Raw genomic sequence first — 19,461 nt, forward strand, 5'->3', positions numbered from 1 at the left:
AGGGAAAAATGTTTATTTCTTTTCAGTTATGTCTTGCTCCTGTCCTGAAGATCAGTCTTGAAATATCAAGCCACCAGTACAAATTCTGTTTCCTTCCTCTTTAATCTAAATTTTCTTCCTTTTGCCTGCCCTCTATGTATAACTTCAGGTCTCTGATACTGCTCTTTAGACATATCAATCATATTTCCCCCCAAAATTAAAAACAACTCCAGTCAAATTCTTACCTGTATTCCCCGCAGATTTTACTTTGCCCCTTAGCAGTGACTGGTAAGTCTGTATCATCACATTCTCAGAAAAACATCATTATGTGCTTTATGCATTCTCAGATGTCCGCCTTAAAGTGTCTCTTTGAAAGTCCTTACCTACTTTCTCTTTTATCACCACTTTATTTTCAGGATATATTCTTAATTAGAAAGAACTGCATTTGACAGGATAAATTAAGGAAGCTGGGATTTAGCTACCTGAATTGATTAGAGTGATCCAGTGCTCACAGAGAGCTGTGTAACCCCCCACCCCCTACAGCNATTCTTACCTGTATTCCCCGCAGATTTTACTTTGCCCCTTAGCAGTGACTGGTAAGTCTGTATCATCACATTCTCAGAAAAACATCATTATGTGCTTTATGCATTCTCAGATGTCCGCCTTAAAGTGTCTCTTTGAAAGTCCTTACCTACTTTCTCTTTTAACACCACTTTATTTTCAGGATATATTCTTAATTAGAAAGAACTGCATTTGACAAGATAAATTAAGGAAACTGGGATTTAGCTACCTGAATTGATTAGAGTGATCCAGTGCTCACAGAGAGCTGTGTAACCCCCCACCCCCTACAGCCTTCCACCTTCCTGCACATTACTCTTAACTCTTACCCTGATTGAAACAGCCCCAAAGTGGCACAGAAAGAAAGGGCACCTACCAGCACCATAAACTATTTATGTGTGTGTACATGTGTATTATCCATAGACATAATATAAATCCTAAAATTCAAACAGAAAAATAAAGTGTAGATTCTGTGTTTTTAACATTTGAGTTTGAAATATCTAATTGTGTATGTTTGCCTTACCTTTTTGTCTAATGAGAAAAATCATTACAGACACAGAGAAAGCTCTCAAGTTTCCTTTTCCTATCTCACCCTTAAATAACAGATAATCTGAAATTCTTCTATATACATTTTAAAAGAGTTTATTTATTTTTTAGGGGCAGGAGAGAAGGAGGAAAAGAGGGAGAGAAACATTGATCAGTTGCTTCTTGCATGCACCTGGACTGGGGACTGAACCTGCCACCCAGGCACGTGCCCTGACTGGAAATCAAACCAACGATCTTTTGTTTTGCGGGCTAACACTACAGCCGACTGAGCCACATTGGCCAGAGCCCTCTATCTACATTTCATTGCATGTACCCATATAAACATATAGCCAATCTTAGATTAAATTTTAAAAGTCTTCATGACCAGGCTTTGTGAGAAAAATTAAAACACAACAAATTGGGAGTAGATATTTGTAATATAACTAAGCCAGACAAATTAGTATCTTAAATACAAAAAGAATTACACAACCTTAGAAAAAGAGAGCTCAGTAGAAGATGGCAGACATTTGGAAATATTCTCAGTGCTCCCAGGCAGGAAGTCTTTGCACAAACGTTGTGTGGGTCTTATCTCCCTGAATGTGGGACGGCCGCTGTTCAGAAACTACAAATAGAGATCGAAAAGGTGTCAGTTCTGGCACTTCCTCATTCATGCCATCAATCTGCATTATTACTCCTGTTTGTGAAGAAGGAAACTCAATTCTGATTATCAAAACTATAAAGATTTCTAATTTAAAGGCAATTACTCTATAAGGATCTTCTAGAATACATCAGTCTGGGATCTCTTGAAATTTGCAAGGGGCTCTGAGTTCATTAATCCCTGATGTTATTTGACTATTACTTTGTTTAACAATTAGGTATGTCCATTTTGTTTTACAATAAAATGGGCAGAATGACATGATATCTGTTCACAAAAATGACATAAAAATACACTCGAAATTCTGTAGGTGCTTTAACAAAATAAGGCTGCATGTATTTATTATTGTATTCCATGCATATAACTAGAATTTAATGATAATGACATAAAAATTTATTTATAATAATTGGGAAATTAAAACCTTATGTATGGAGGTAAGGAAATACTCTAGTACATGTCAAACAATTTTTGCTTAGAAGTGTGCACGTATAGAAAAAGAGAAGGAAGACCACTCTCTCTCTTTTTCTCTCAGTGCTCTCTATTCAGCCCCCAGGGAACTCTCTAAGTGAAGGATGACAATTAAAAGAACACGGAAGATATATTTTCCCACCCCTACTCCCAAAACAAAAGGATACATGTATGAAAAGAAGAAACTTAAAAGAAAAATTTAAAAAGGCTAGTCAGTGGAAGGAAGTTTTTCTTTGGTTGTAAGTTATTTTTAGTATTTATCATGGCTCATTTGTACTTGTGATCAGTTCTTTTTGTAAAACCTATTGTTTTTTATTACATATTCCTATGTGTTAGTTCAGTTATTCTGAAAACAGATGCCAAGTCATGTTAAGAGATTTGGAGGTGGGGAAAAGGTCTGTAAGTGGTACAGGGAGGGAAGTAGAACTAGGCAGAAGGAGCTGCAGACCATGATGCTGTCTGACCTGTAAAAGGGGAGAGGATAAGAAGAAAGAGTGCCACATAGCTCTCGGAAGATTTGTGGTCCCAGCCTATGAGGGATCCCCAAATCTAACTCAGAGGATATGATATTGGGCTCTGTACTTTCAGTCTTGACACTGGATAAATCTGCACAGTGAGCAGTGAGGCTACTTCTGAGAAGCAAACTACATTCAAAGACATCAAATTCACTGGAGAAGAGTGCGTGAATCACAGTGTCATATCGAGAGGCAATGCAGTTGTGATGAACAGACTCTAAAATGTTCCTGAACTATAATCCCCATCTCCTGATATTTATGGCTTTATTTATGTCATCATTTCTGCTATGTGGGGACAGGTCCTGTGACTGTTTCTAGCCATGGAATAAGGCAACATTCATGACTGGAACTAAATGTGACTTCTGTGATTATGTTAGATATCCATCTTGGTATCCAACTTTCTCCTTTACTGACTTCAATAAAGTTCTCTTGCTAGGTAGGTCCATATGGCAAGGAACTGAGGTGATTTCTAATCAACAATGAAGAATTCGGGTCCTCAATTGAACAACACTGAAGGGACTGGAATTCTGCCAACAAACATGTGAGTTTGGCAGTGGATCCTTCCCCACTCAACCGTCAGGTGAGATCTCAGCCCTGGCTGACAGATCCCTGAACTGCAGCCTTTCGAGAGATCCAGCTAAGCCATCCATGCTCAGATCTCTAACCCCAGAAAGTTAGAACTGATAAGTACATCTTATTTTAAACAATTACATTTCTGGTCATTTGTTACCAGCCTTAAAATGTAATTAAACATTCCAAAAATGTGAGGAAAATGTGTATCCGTTGTATCAGGCAGGTAGATATTTGAGGACTTCATTTAATTATCTTTTTCAATACACATTATCCAAAAAGGATAATAGTTATATTTTCAAAGTTAATTTTGAAATGTGTGTGGTATTCTTTAGATTTTTAGAATTTTCTGTTTTTATTATTATTATTTATTATTAGATTTTCTTTAGATTTTTAGAATTTTCTGTTTTTATTATTATTTTTTATTTTTATTATTTTGTATTCATTTCAATCCTGAATCAATGACTAGTTTTTGGCTAGTAGGTAAAATCTGAGTAAAGTACCCGGTGCATAATAGGTTGTTCGAAATGGCTGCCATTTCATCATGGGGAAAATATTGAAAATTAAGTTTATATACAACAAATTACTAGTTGTACACATTTTCTTCTCCTGCAGTTTACTTTGATGTAATATAATGTCATCTCCTATCCCTTAATTGCCCTTATGTTCCACAATAAATTGAGTTTAACAGCATGAAAATCTTGGATAGTAAGATTAGGCAGTAAAAAGTCTACCAATATAAATTATCCTTGGACTATAAAATGACCTGTATACAGAGTGGAATTAACCTGGTGATTACGTAGCAAATATTCAGAGAGACAGGACTTCTGAGTTCTGTGTGTTGAGTGTTCTACCATTTTTATTTTTGAAAATCTAGATTTGCCCCAGTGTATTGAATGCAATATGCTACCTCCAACTCAGCATAACACCCTGCAATAGAGGGGGACGAAACCCTCTTATAGGAGGATTTGGGATTCTCCCTGCAGTGCAAGTCTGTTTTTTATCTCCAATAGCAGGTGTTAATATCAATTCACTGCACACTTTTGGAAAGGGGGAAAAAGCTAAAGGTTTGGGCTGTTTGCAAATCGCCTGTTGTTGTGCCTCTTTAAACTACTCTCTCTGACTGCACAGGCTTTGATAGCTCATCGAGCTGCAATAGCACAAGTGTAACGCTGCAGGCATGAGGCGATTGGGGGCAGTGTGTTATTGACGGAATCTCCTGAATGATGATTTATTATGAACATCAATGGGAACAACACTTGTTCTTTCAAAAGAGCCTGTTTGTTCCTCTTGCCTCACCTGGGAGGAGCACACTGCCCAGCACTGAGACACTGTTTATACTGCCTTCTCTAGCCTTCACTACAACTGCTGCATTTTTATACCAGTTGGCAATTTTTTCTGATTTTTATTTTGATGACTTCCCCACCATTTAGAATAATGACATGTCCGGGAATCTCCAAAAGCAAAACCATTTGGCAAAAAAAATAAGTAAAATAAAGAAAGAGTCTCCATGATTAAAAAAACAGTGTGCCTTTGTATCATAGTTGGTTTCACAAAAAAGGCTAGAAGATGCTTGTAGCGAGGATATTCACATACATTCTACGCTGCCACACAAAGAATCCTATCATGTATATCACAGGCAGGCTAAAATCAAATTGATTATTATATACTAGGTAGCGCTGGACATGCTACCTCCCTAACAGCTAGTACCTGAGCATTTGGCACATCAAGAAAGGTGGTTCTGTCCACCTTTGCAAACATTTATTTTTCTCATCTTAAATAGGGTAAATGTTTCCAAAAAATTCTGTTCTCTTCAAGTGAACACTCAGGCTCTCATTCTTAAGTAAATTAAAATACTGTTTATTGGAATTTTAAATAATAAAACAAAATGTATTATTTAAGATTAAAAATGATAGTCACTTCTATTCAGTAAGAGAGACCATTCTAATGCAAACTTTAAGCAATTCAGTAAGAAAACCACAATGTAAGCTGTAGTTTAGACTTCATATACAGGGTCTAGAAGAAATAACGCCTGCTTGAGTGTGGTTGGTAGGGTAATAATATGGGTGTAACAATGTATAGTTTTAATTTGAACATTTCACCTAAAATGTCATATGGTGTGCTTGAGTGTGATATTGTTATGTGGCAGAGTTACATGTTTATGATTTTCTAACTAAAAACTGTAATAACAAGGGCATTATTTGTGCCAGACAAGGTATGTATGTATACAATCTCTCTATATATGCATGTGTATGAATATTTATAGATCAATATTTATATACCTATGTGTGTATGTATATACTGTACATATATACATATTGCACATACACAAACACGCTATTGATTTTTTCATTTACTTTATATTTGCACCAAATTAGAAAATTCTAAATCATGTTAGACTTCAATAGAAATGTTAGCAGAGTCAATATCTTTTTCAAAAAATGCTGATTATTTGGGTTCAATATTGACCAAGGATTACAGAATAATTTCTCATCCAAGCTCTCTACAGAATGTTGTCAGACCCTATTTTAAAAATATATAACATTCTTTAAAAACCTGGCAAATATTAAATTATAGTAAAAGAATCTCTGAAACATTATTTGGTAGAATTCAAATCTTAAAGTATACTTTTTCTATTTCTACAACATTTAGATGTGGCTTTTTAATATATTTTATACAACCAAAATGATTGTATAATCAAGCTTCAGATTATATCTTACTGAACCATGTAGCTTTGGCAAGTCACTTAAAATCATTTCAAAAAACAATATCTAATATTATTAACCTTCTTACAAGGAACTTTTCCATCAATAACTAGTGTAATTCAATAAGGAAAATAACATTCCCAACCCATGTGGCTCAGTTGCTGGGGCGTCGTCCCACAAAGCAACCGGTCCCTGGTTTGATTCCCTGTCAGGCACGTGCTTGGGCTGCGGGTTCAGTCCCTCACCATAATATGTGAGAGAGAGGCAACTGATCGATGTTTCTCTTTTCTAGCACTGTTTCTCTCCTTCTCTTTCTCCCTCCCTTCCCCTCTCTCTAAAAATAAATGAATAAATTCTTTAAAAAATAAGGAAAATGACAGTTTTGTGCTTATTGCCCAAATATTACAGCAAATATATGTATTTTGACCATATACATATACATATGTGTGTGTGATGTCCATTTTTAGTAACATTTGATAAAGATTTAGTACAAACTCCCAACTAACAAACTGTTCACTGTAAATCGAGCTACATGTATTGACAGTGATGAGTAATCTCTGCTGTTTACAAAGCGATACCCTTCCTTTCTGCATATACAGTTTATCCTCCATTAGTAGATTTCCCAGTCTTCATTATGACTTACAAATAATCTTAACCACACAAAACAACTTTTATTCTCATTCATGGTCTACAAGTCCTGAAGGAAAGAGGAAATCATCAAACACTTTCCCAGATGTGCACCATCCACTGGGCAAGAGCTGATTCACACTGTAAATTGCTGCTTTCTCCCAAGTGCAACATCAGGTATCTATTCAAGGTATGCAATGGTACCCTTTGTTGCATATCTTACGCGTGGCTGTTACACAATAGCCAGTGGAGCTGTGTGATGCAGACCCCTGTTTTCCCATTTGTCACTGTGCCCTCCTCCAGCGGAAACGACGATTTTGCACTTACATTAGAAGGCCTTAAATCTTATTATGCATTATTGTAATTTTAAAAAATATTTAATAGCCTTATTCTCCTCTTTAACAAGTTTTGTAACACTTGTAATAAGAGGAAATAGAATGTTAACCCAATAAAATTGATTTTCTTTTCTTGGATATCCATTTTGGCAGTTTCTAACCACATTTTTTGGCTTCCATGAAAAATTATCACACACAGATTCAATTTTCCCAGCATTTACAGATTCATAATCTATATTCATACCATAGTCTTCTTTACTAAAAAATATGTATGATACCATTCTGGATTTTAATGTCTCTTTTAGCATTTTTATTAGTAGTTCTTTGTTTCGCTAAACTAAACACTCATTACTGTGTGTTAGAGCTTATATACTTTTATATTGCTGCAAAACAAATTACTATAAATTTAGAGGCTTAAAACAATAGCCATTTATTATCTCACAGTTTTAAAGTTCTGGTACGCTTTGCTAGGTTCTCAGCAAGGTTGAAGCCAAAGTGTCAGCTTGATTAGGCTCTTATCTGAACGTTCTGGGGAAGAATCTACTTCCCAACTCATTTACGTTGTCATCAAAATTCAGATGCCTATGGTGACAGGACTGTGATCCCTGATTTTTGGTGGCCAGGGGCCTCAGTGCTGCTTAAGCTGCCCACTGTCCTTCACATGTAGCTTCTTCATTTTGAGAAAAGAATGTTCATCCTACTTCTTCCAAATGGAGTTGCATGATTTGTACTAAAATATCCCCGCATACACAGAGCATGCCCTTTCCAACCGATTGTCATGCCAAAGCTGTGCCTGCCCACAACACAACCAAATCTGATGAGATGCCCAGAAAAGCAAAGCAAAACAAAACAACAAAAACCACAGGCAGTGAGCAACGAAGAGAAGCATTCATTAGCAAATCTGTTCTTAAGTTGTGTGCAAAACATGATTTAGTTTAAAGAATACTGCAATTTCATTTTGCAATATAATTCAATAAGGAAAAATGAAAGTTTTAAGGTGCAACATGAACTATATAAAAGACCTAAATAAATTTGGCAGTTTTGACTTTTCAGATATTCCTTTTACAAAATTATATTCCTTGTGCTTTCTTCTATTTCAGCTTCAGGGGAGATGTAACAGAAAGCAAACCACCAAACTACAAAATATGCAAACACTTCAAAGTACAGTTTCTGCAAAGCTTGATACATTCATAATCTTTCTCAAATTAAATTTTAAAGATTAAAAAGAACTCAGCACCAAGAGTTAGAAAGAAAGAAGAAAGATACACCCTCAGGGAGCTTGGAGACCCCACTTTCTATTGTGTTCTAATAACCTGATTTTTGGTATGCTCTTTACTGTTCTTTAAGTTCAGGCTCTGAGAGTTCTGGCTTTTGGACAAAACCAGTTTATAATGACACATTAAAAAGTATGTTTACAAAGGTTTGTTTGTTTGTTTGTTTGTTTTTCACAAAGTTGGCCATGAGAAAAGGCCAAAAGATTGTCATCTGGGAGTGACTTTGGAATGTTTGGACTCACCTGTCTTTCGCAAAAACAACTGAATACATCTCTATTAGAAGTCACTGCTGCCAAAATAAATTCACTTCAGGCAGTAGGTATTTCAATAGATAATAAACTGGATGAATTAGGTGCCAGAGTCTCGACTTAAGAAGCCCAGATGGAAACACAGATCAAAACACTGAATGGCTAGAAGGCATGGTAAAAAAAAATACAAGCAGAGAAATTCTCCTGCCTGCTTTTCTTACAATACCATCAAAGACTTAGGGATCTTTGAACTTTGGAGGGAAAATATAGGCAAAAAAAAAAAAGAAAGAAAAATGTAATTATTATAATGGATGCTATCTACCTTTTTTCCCTCTTGATTGCACTGATGTTTTCACAGAAATTAAGATCAGATGCATATAAAATACTATACTTTGAAATTAAAGTCTGAATAAACTAACACATCATTGGTTAAAATCAAAATGAAAATTTATCTACTTACTATAATTCTCAATCTCCACTTTAAGCCAGTGTTCAAATTTGTTCAGATATTTTCTTTTTATTTGTTTCCAATATTTTTGAAGAAATATTAGTGAATAGTTAAAATCTCTCACCATTGTACAGCAGAAGAGAAGAATGCAGCAAATCGCGAAATTCAAAAACTAAAATAAGAATACTACAGACTCAGAAGATTACATTCACTTAAATATCCACTAAGCTGATAGGGATGTATTGCATTAACATGTTGCCTTCCTTCAGCATCATAAATAAACCATATTGCTCTTAATGGATTGAAAACAAAAATGCAATCCCACTTACTGAATATTCCAGTGGTCAGCTAATATTTGCACCATAATCCCCTTACTAGCTAAAAAGGAAGCCAAATAACAGATTAATGTTACACAAAACAATGGCTCTATTATCTTTGTTGTCTCCTGGCTTGTGAAGCTGATCCCAACAGATGTTTCCATTTCTGTTGTTATGCATAGCAAGACTTCCGTATAAACCATAGCACCAAGCACTCTGTATTTGCATTGATGTTTTTCTTTTGACTCTTTGATTGGAACAATATTATTATTATGCTCACTTAGTATGTACTGAGTACCCACGTGAGTGCGTTACACAATTGCATAATACGAAACGACAGCTGCAGTGCTATACAGAGATTTGATTTTTTAAAATAACAAAACTCCCTTTACTGGCATTAAATAGGTTATTACCAAAGAAATGTTTTATTTGTTTTCGTCTTGCATGGTTACCTATTTGATAAAATTAGATCAATCTTAATGACTCTATTAAATTGCAATGTCTCCATTCAGAAAATGGACCAAATAAAATCCATTCTTTAGGTAGTTAAAAAGCATGAAAATAAAACTTGGCAGAACGCTCAGTCATTTCTGGGAGTGTGATTGCAGACAGAAATAAGAAAGGCATGTAGTTAAAATCCAGATGTTAGGATTTTTAAGAAAATGTTTTTCTTCCCAGGGTAACATATTTTTAAGGTATAAAAAATCACAGCAAAAGGCAAATATTGCCGTGAATGTTCTCAGAAAACCACGTGCCATGGAAGCAACAAAGGTACATTGTACATCTGAATTGATACCAGAACTTGGGAACAACTAGAAGTTACAGATTGAAGGGCGTCTTCCATGCAGGGACTGTTAGAAAGACTAACTATTATCAGAAGATGGAACACTCAAATAACTTTCACCTCACCCATCATTAGTGAAATAAGCAAAATCATCAACATTTTTGACTGTCAGATACATTCTTAGTTTTTACAGAAGTCACTCATTCTCGTATGTTTGAAAATTTAAGATAGAGTGTCTAGTTTGTGCCTAGGCAGCTTGTAGAATTTGGCCTTAGACAATCTTATGGTGGGAAGGTAAGCTTGACCAACATTTTAAGTCTGGAATTTTAAAATATTTTAAAGGTCTGAGATTTTCAGGTTATTTTACTCAAAACCAACATCATTTATTCAGTATAAAATTTATTCAAATTTCTGAGCATTTTTTCTCAACACTGTTTGTTACTGAGCTAATTGCTAATGACTTAGTGGTTAAAAATAAATATAATAATGTAAAAACATAGTGTTTCTACATTCATGGATCTTATAGTCTAGTAAGAATAACAGACCTTAGATTAAAAATACACACACGGAGAGAATTGCAAGCACTAATAAGAGCAAAGGAGGAAATACGTCAGACATTGTAAGAGCATAAATTGTTGGGGGGCCCAATTTAGATGAGGAAGTCAAGGGACACCAGTCCCAGACAGGGTTTTCCCAGGCTCTGTCTACAACTTTTTCCAGCTGATGTTTCCAACTCTTCTCGCTATGACGCTTCTTGAACCTCATTAAGATCAAGTTGAAGAGAGAGGAGTGAAAGACTGGGTTAAAAAGGTGAAGGACTTGAAATGTACAGATTGGTAGTTACAAAATAGTCATAGGGATGTAAAATGAAGCATAGAAAACATAGTCAATAATATTGTAGTAACTAGGGACAGTACCAGTTGGGTACTGAAAATATCAGGGGGAACACACTGTAAAGCCTATGATTACCCAGCCGCTGTGCTGTACACCTTAAACTGACACAAAATAATATTGAATATAGACTCTAATTGAAACATTTCTAAATGTAGAACCATTAAAATGAAAAGATCGAGTTGATTGTAGTTCTCTTTTCTTCCAATCAGCCCCACTTTATTTTTACTTTATTTTATTTTTAATCTTCATCTGAGGATATATTTATTAATTTTAGAAAGGAGAATGAGAGAGGGAGAGACATCAATGTGACAAACGACAACAGAGTTCCTCCATACGCTCCTCACCTGGGGATTGAACTCACAACCTAGGTATGTGCCCTGCCTGGGGATGGAACCCATAACATTCTGGTGTACAAGGTGAAGCTCCAAATAACTGAACTACCCAGCCAGGGTAGCCCCTATTTATTCATTTTCTTAATTATTCTACTTATGTTTCATGGTTCATTACTTCATTCTGCCTTCGGCCAATACCCTGTCCTTTTAGCTTCTGGTTGCTCCCCTCCAACCAGCCCCTCCCCACTCTCCTGAGCTGCTCCTGAGCTCTGAGTGCTGCTAGAGGAAAACTGAAGATCCGTCCAGACTGGACCCCCTGTGCACGCATGATCACACAGCTCTAATAGATCCTTAAAATCATCTGCTTGTCCTACTTCACTTCAGACCTCTCCTCTCATCTCAAAGTTTCCTCTGCCTCCCTACCACCACACACTCAGTTTATGTCTACTTCAAAAAAGAAAAATGGGAACCATTATAGTCAACCTTCATCTTCCCCGCACTAAAATGCACACCTGCAGAGTGGAACCCATCTTGTGTTTCTCCCTACTTGTTTCTACAAAAGACAGCTTCTTCTTCTTCCTGTTTAAGACTGATTCCCCTCTCACTTTCTCAGGCCTGCACCAGAGGATTGAACTTTTCCCTCTTGATATTTCACTTCTTTCTCTCAAAGCCATTTTTCCCCAATCCCATTTTTTAAAAAAGTTCCAACTTGACTACACACTTCCTCTAGTTCTAATTTATCTCTCTAATCCATTCAGAGGTAAAGTGGTGATCTTTGAAAGCGCTGTCTAGAATGTATGCTTTTCAGTTCCATGCTTCGTATGTTATGAATAATACTCTCTCCTCTCTTGGCTTCCCTAGCCCTGTACATATCTCGTTTTCTTCTCAACAATCTGGTTATGCATTTTTTGTCTCCTATGAATTTTTTTTTCTGCCTAGCCATTTAACATTGAGGTTTACCCAATACTCAGTGGAGCCTTCTTTTTTCACTGTATTTTTTGATCCAGGGCAATCCCATTTATTGTCTTCCATGTTAGATTTGTATCACTGCTCTGACTTCTGTACATTGTTTATATAAAAGGCACTTTATATTCATATCTAAAAATGTAAAACTTAACTCATGATCTTCTCCTCCCACTTCACAAAGTCTTGGACACCCAATGTTTCCTTTCATCACTGAATGGCCCTCCTGTCTATCAACTTGCCTCGGAATCATTTTGACTCTCCTACTTCCTCCTCAAATGCACCCCATTACCAGACTTTACCTGTTTAATCTTTAAATTATCATTACATCTGTCTACTTTTCTCTATCCCTATCACTACCAGCCTAGTCTAAAGCATAATTTCTCATTTCAACCATTGCAGTAGGTGTCTCGCTGTTCAAGCTGCAACTCTTCACAATCAGCATTATATTCTTGAAATGTAATGTTCTCATTAAAAACACTTCAGAGAGCCCTGGCTGGTGTAGCTCAGTGGATTGAGCACGGGCCTGTGAAGCAAAGGGTCCCCGGTTCGATTCCTAGTCAGGGTACATGCCTGGGTTGAAGGCCAGTTCCCAGTAGGGGACACATGAGAGGCAACCACACACTGATGTTTCTCTCCCACTCTTTCTCCTTCCCTTCCCCTCTCTCTAAAAATAAATAAACAAAATACCTTTAAAAAACACTTCAGAGGCTTTTCTGAGCCTTATCAATATGACCTGAACGATTCTACATGAGTGAATGACCTCCAACTCCCTTTCTGGTTCTGTCTTGCATCATGTTTCTATGCTCCTCTTGCAGTTCCAGTCACCTGGCCTTGTTTTAGCCACATGTATCTTGCCATGGGCTGCTCTGAACATGCTGTTCGGTCACACTGTAATTTGGATGGTCCATTCGAGAGTGAAATGATTCTCTGCTGAAAATTATTCAGGGACAACAGGCATAAAAAAGAATGACCGTGTCAGTTCCAATCGAGGCATTAATATGATAGTAATTAAGACACTCTAGTGAGTATAAAACAGGTCAACACTACTATATCAATGCCACTCATGATATTTTATAAATATTTTATTTATTTATCTTTAGAGAGAGGGGAAGGGAGGGAGAAAGGGAGAGAAACATCAATGTGTGGTTGCCTCTTGAACGCCCTTAACTGGGAACCTGGCCCGCAACCCAGGCATGTACCCTGACTGGGAATCAAACCAGTGACCATTTGGTTTGCAGGCTGGCACTCAGTCCACTGAGCCACACCAGCCACGACAGCCCAATGCCACCCGTGATATTTAATGGTTTACTGATCTAACACTCCTGTACCATTCTGTATTTGCTACACCCACCGTGATTCTTCGCGTATCTCCAGACCCATGATTTCTTCACTAGAGATTCTAGTGATGCTAAACCCAACCACTTACATATTTCATTATATTGCATTTCATATAAAGTACTTTTCTATTGTTATCTTTTATACTATCTATCGTTAAAATATTGTATTGTTATTTTTTCAATTATGTGTAGGGTAGTTTACATGATCTATGAATTGACTCTCAGTGTAGTAAAGAAGCTTTACAAAATATTCATTATATAAAGAAGCATTTTAACTGATGAAATCCAAAAGTTACAGAGGACATGCTTGTGAAAAAAGGTGAGAAGGTAGAGAAAGGGACCAGTTGGGTCACAAAGGGAAACCTCCCCACAAGCAGGACCAAACTGGGGGAGGGAAAGAAGATTTATTATTAAGTCAAGTTTGGAGTTTTAACTCTCGCATGGCATGATCGTTAGTTTTACGCCTCAATTTGGCTAGGATATAGCTTTCCATTATTTAATTGAATTATTATCTAGGTGCTTTGTGAAATAGTATTTTGTAGATGTAATTCACCTCTACCGTTTATTGACTCTTAGCACAAGAGGTTGTCCTGGACAATCTGGTGGATCTGCTTTAATCATTTCAAAGACCTTAAGAACAGAGCTGATGTTGCCCTGAAGAAACAGGCATTCTACTCGTGAAGGGCAGCTCCTGTCTGAGTTTCCCTCCTAAAGGCACGTCTTGCTGATTTGGGGACAATAAATCTCTTATTATCTATTCTCTGTGTCTGGTAGAAGGCTGACTAATACCCATGGGACAGGACATTTTCACAGCTACAATAAAAGCATATTCATTACTAAAATGATTAAAAGAATATTTAATATCTGAGAGTAACTAGAAAATGTCAAGGGGTTTTCCAAATCCTCATCTGTGTGGGGGTGGGAGGGGCAGTAAGTTATTTCTTCGGAATAAAATTGAAAAGAATGGGAAAGAAAAAAAAAACAAAAATAAGAGTTGCGTTTGATCACAAGACTGGCATCAGGAGGGTTGCACTCCTCCTGCCTTGGTTTGTTCCTGCTCGTCTTTCATTTCTTGGCTTGCGAGAAAAAGCTGGCAACTTTCAGAAATCAGAAAAAAGATGTTTTGTATGGCAGGAAAGTGGTAAGTCAGAAGAAAAGAGCACAAGACGAATCTGGAGCCGGAGAGGAAGGCGGGAGGAGAGCCAGATTACACAGTACTTTGTTGGCAACAGTGAGGATTTTGCATTTTATCCTAAGTGCCAATGGAAGCCATAGAAGCATTTTGAGAGAAGGAGTGATGTAACCTAATTTAAGTTTTAAGATCACTCTGGCTGCTGTGTGGAGTGGGAAAGAGATTTACAAGGACCAAGAGTAAAGGGAGACCTGACAGGAGGCAGACACTCTAGATAAGATGGTCTTTTACGAACATATCCCTAAAATACAGCCATGAGCCGAACCTTTTTATTTACAAGGATGTTCTTCCTAGGAGTGGATATGATAAGTAGGGATTGGCAGGGCCACCAAAGCAAAGGTCCATTTGTTAAAGTGATTCCTTCCATCATACTTTCTCCTAAGTTACCTATTACCTGGACTGGAAATCTTCAGCTTTTTTTTTTTCCTGTAGATCCAGCTTCCCCTTCTTCTCTACTGTGTGGTGATGTGACCCATAAGGACTGCATCACTTTGGAGGGCACCTTTGCCCTGGCTTTCCAGTGATTGGACCAACAGGAAGCCGGGGCAGTGATATCTGGGACAAGAGGAGGTGAGGAAGAAAGTGAGACAGTGATTTAATTCTGCAGATTCCATCTTCACATCTGCCTCAGGCGGCACTTCACTGAAGACCATAGTAACATCACAGTGATGCAGGGAGACAGGACTGCATCCACAGGCCAGGCCCGTTTGGCCTTGTTTGGCCCATGTTTATTCTTGCTGTTCCCACAGAGCAAGATATCTGTAGGCCAAGGGAGTGTGCCCAACCAAGGCCCCGCATCTCTATTCTGGACCCTGTTCTTGGTGCACAGGGCCCCATCCTTCTCTGCAGAAACAGTTCTGAACCCGCTTCTAGGGCCTACATTGGTGGGCACAGCTGTTTGGGGGATAAGGATCAGGATGGAAACAGAATTTGGCAGTACAAACTGGAGTGACTACCATGTGCGTACGAAGTATCTTTCAGTGTCAGAAAGAGCCAGGGGTATGAGGAGAAGGGAGCAGCTGTGGGCTAGTGGGGACAGCTGTTCCCCCTCTGCAGTGTGTCAGACCAGAATGTCCATGGAGCCTGGGAATCCTACATTCAAATCCGCCTTTCCAAGTCATTGTGAAGATTTATGAATTGAGGCAGAATGAGATATATCGTTTCTCCATTTTTAATTTGATTTGTAATTTAAATATTTAGATGTATAAATGGTGGGCCTTGATTTTTACTCTGGCCCACGGTTGCACAAATGTTAGGATGGACTTGGTCCATATTCCTGTCAGGAGGTCTTCTTCGTGCAGGTGACACTGCACTTTCTTCTTCAGGGCAAGGCTGGTGGCAGCTCCTCCTACAAAAGCCCAGCTGATTGCTCTTCCTGAACCTCACCCTCGCCTTTGTAAGTCATCCCCCCATGAAGTGCTTCTCAACGGACCAGCATGATCAGTGTAGCAACCGGTTCCTGCCAGGAGCCTGCTAGGTACAAAGTGTAGAGGCGAACAGTGGAAAGCACACAGTCATGCAGCATGATCATAGAGCAGAAATTTGAATGCAGGTGCCAACTCCGCCTGAAGTACCAGTGTGTTAAATATAGTGCACTGAGCAGTTGTTTGGGCAGAGGAGCCCAGTTCTGTAACACCTGGCTCTCCTTAGCTAAGGTTGCACTATTTAGCCCTCAAGCAGAAAGAAGCCTCAATTTTCTCTCTAAGGCACACATCCAGTCCATGGTCCTTTTGCTCTTCTACCTTCTGAAATTTATTGTAGGAATTGCTGTTTTTCCCCTGAAGGGATGAGGCAGACATAACTCCTTGGGAGCCAACCTCCCAGGCTACTAACCCAACGCCTCCCTCTCGACTCTGACTCCCTACACATAACATCCTGTCTTCAGAGAAGATTCTGCACCTTAGGTGACTGGGGAAAGGAAGTGCACTTTCTTCCACAGTTGGACTTGGGAAGTCAGGAGACAATACAGGCCATTTTCTGTATTTGTTTTTGCTTTTGCTAAAATTTATGAATATATGAACAGAAATAACAGAATATGTGAGAACAAATGAGTTAAAGTTGTTTTGGGTAGCTCTAATAGATATCACTCTTACTTTCTATTGTACACATTTTTTACATTTTCCTTACTTAGAAGTTATTATATTCAGAATACAATAATTTTTTAAACACAAGTGATTTTGAAACTTCTTAGGGATTATCCTAGGAATAGATATAGAGATAAGTAACCCTAAAGGAGACAAACCAAGAAACCAAAACATCAACCAAAGACAGACAATTTGCTTCTGTTATTTTGACAATTTAACAACTCTGATAAGGCCCTGTGCTTACAATAACCACTTCAAGATTATACATTGAAGAAAACCTAGAAACTTTGGAAAGTGTAATCATGATCATGGGGAGTCCTGAGAGATTCCAAGTCTTTGTTATAAACTAATTTGCTACATTACACTAAAGGTCCATTGTTCTCCAGATATTGCCTGTGGTGTAGCAATATTACAACAATGAATAGGTAAGTCAGACTTTCTGCTCTCTTAGAATTTATACAATTGAGGGAGAGAGGATAAACTAGTAAGCAAGGAAATGACCAAGATAAGTTCACTTAGTGGTATGTGTTGTTAAAACAAAAAAATGTTAAAAAATAAAAGAATATGAGAAATACCTGCTATCAATGTTGTTGTCAGTAAATTCCTCTGACAGAGTGAAATATTGTCAAGCCCTGATTGGCACAAAGGATGTTTTTGGTAGAAGAAACCATAAATTCCAATTCCTAAAGTAAGAGAAGCTAGGGGTGCCACCAAGAACCCCTTTTGCACATGATCCTCTTCAGCAGGGAAAGGACCGATTCACGCACCAGTGATCCACAGAGGTGGCAGTGCAGGACAAGAGGTTGGATCGTGTCTATTTATGTCTGCAGTATGAGCATAAGACGGAGTTTTAGCACTTCATCTGGGTTGCCCAAGTCATTTTATGGGATGTAATTGTTATCTACCAGTGTGGTTAATGGTTTGGATAAAAATATGACAGATGACAGATTCTGCAAGGGCACCAAACAGGTCACATGCAATAAAGTGAGTCAGACTGACTTATGGCTGTTCCAGGAGTGGACGTCGTACTTCCAGCATTATGCTCAACTTCGAAGTGCAAATATGTGAAAAGAAGCAATTAGCTATTTCATACAGATTTGCCTTTTTATTCAGAGGTATAAGTCAGATTGCTACTCCTTTACAGATTTTTTCCGAGAGCTACTTTGAATTCAGGAAGGGTTATTTGAAGGCATGCATAACCTCTTCACATTTACAGCTTCAGATGGAATGATGAAAGGGTGGCCCAGTTTATTATTTTCCCCATTTTGACTTGGTGCTCTTTTATTTCCACTTTGTAACTCTAGGCGAGACTTGATTGATGGGTATAATAAAGGATATGAGTAGTTCAAGAAAATAAGGCAAGCTAATAGGAATAAGACTGACCATTTTTCATTCTGGTAAGTCTTGAAACACATTTAAGATGCTACTTCAGTGGTTCTGTGGATGTGAACAGTTGCTTTGCAATTGGTTCTAGATTAATGGACTGTTCTGCTTGCTAAGAAAATATTTATGAAGATACAGAGATGTTCATGCATTTATACATCATCTTTTTTGATAGGCATATCTAATGTGTAATTTTTTATTTAAAGGCAGAAAAATTTGAAAAGCACTAATTATATCCTACATTACCCCTTGATGACATAGTATCAACAATCTATCTTTAATGACAAGCAAATTGTTGAAGAAATACTCCCACTTGGCAGTGCCAGTTTAAAATTAGATCAAATCACTACTACAAGATTACTACTTTTTCAAGATGAAAAAGTACTAGGGTTTTTGTAAAAACAATGATAATTTATGGTAAAGGGATGAAACAAACCACATGATTTCTGTATTCATTTTAGAGAGAGAGAGGAAGGGAGAGAGAGAGAGAGAGAGAGAAACATCGAAGTGTTGTTCCACTGATTCATGCATTCGCTGTTTGCTTCCTGTCTGTACCCTGACCGAACACTGAACTGCAACCTTGGTGTATCAGGATGATGCTTAACCAGCTGGACTACCTGACCAGGGCCCACACCATATGCACTTAAAAAAAACAACATTATATGCATTTCAGGAACCATTTGTTTTTCTGTATGTTCCTAGAAAACCCATGACTAAGAATGACCATAAGAAAACTGCCTAAGTGAGCGATTATAAATCATTAGTCTCTCTTCTCTCTTCACTGTAGGTTATGTGAATGACTCCAAATAACAGTAGGCAACTTGCTTTATTCTTAGCTAAATTTGAATCAAGATATATGTGGTCTAGTCCCAGTTCTGCCACTAATTAATTGTATGTCATTGGTTACATTATCTCACCTCTCCGAGCCATGGTTAACTCATAATGCATGTTGGAGTAGATGGCATTCAACATCCCCTTTACTTCATGCTCTAACATGACACTATTCTTTAAGAAGTTACATATACACGTAAAGAGTATGGCTGTTAGCTTAGAGCAAAGACTGTAGTGTATACAAGTAAGGACAGCTGTAACAAATACCATAGATTGGGACACTTAAAATATAGACATTTATTTCTCATAGTTTTGGAGGCAGGAAGTCCAAATTCAGTCAGCAACGGGGTTGGTTTCTCCTGAGGCCCGCCCCTTTGCTTGCCAAAGACCACCTCACCATGCCCCTCAAATGGTCCCTGTGCACATAAATTTCT

This window comes from Sturnira hondurensis, unplaced genomic scaffold (genome assembly GCF_014824575.4).
Source record: "Sturnira hondurensis isolate 20B ecotype Veracruz unplaced genomic scaffold, ASM1482457v3 Scaffold0025370, whole genome shotgun sequence".
In the NCBI taxonomy this organism is placed as follows: Eukaryota; Metazoa; Chordata; class Mammalia; order Chiroptera; family Phyllostomidae; genus Sturnira; species Sturnira hondurensis.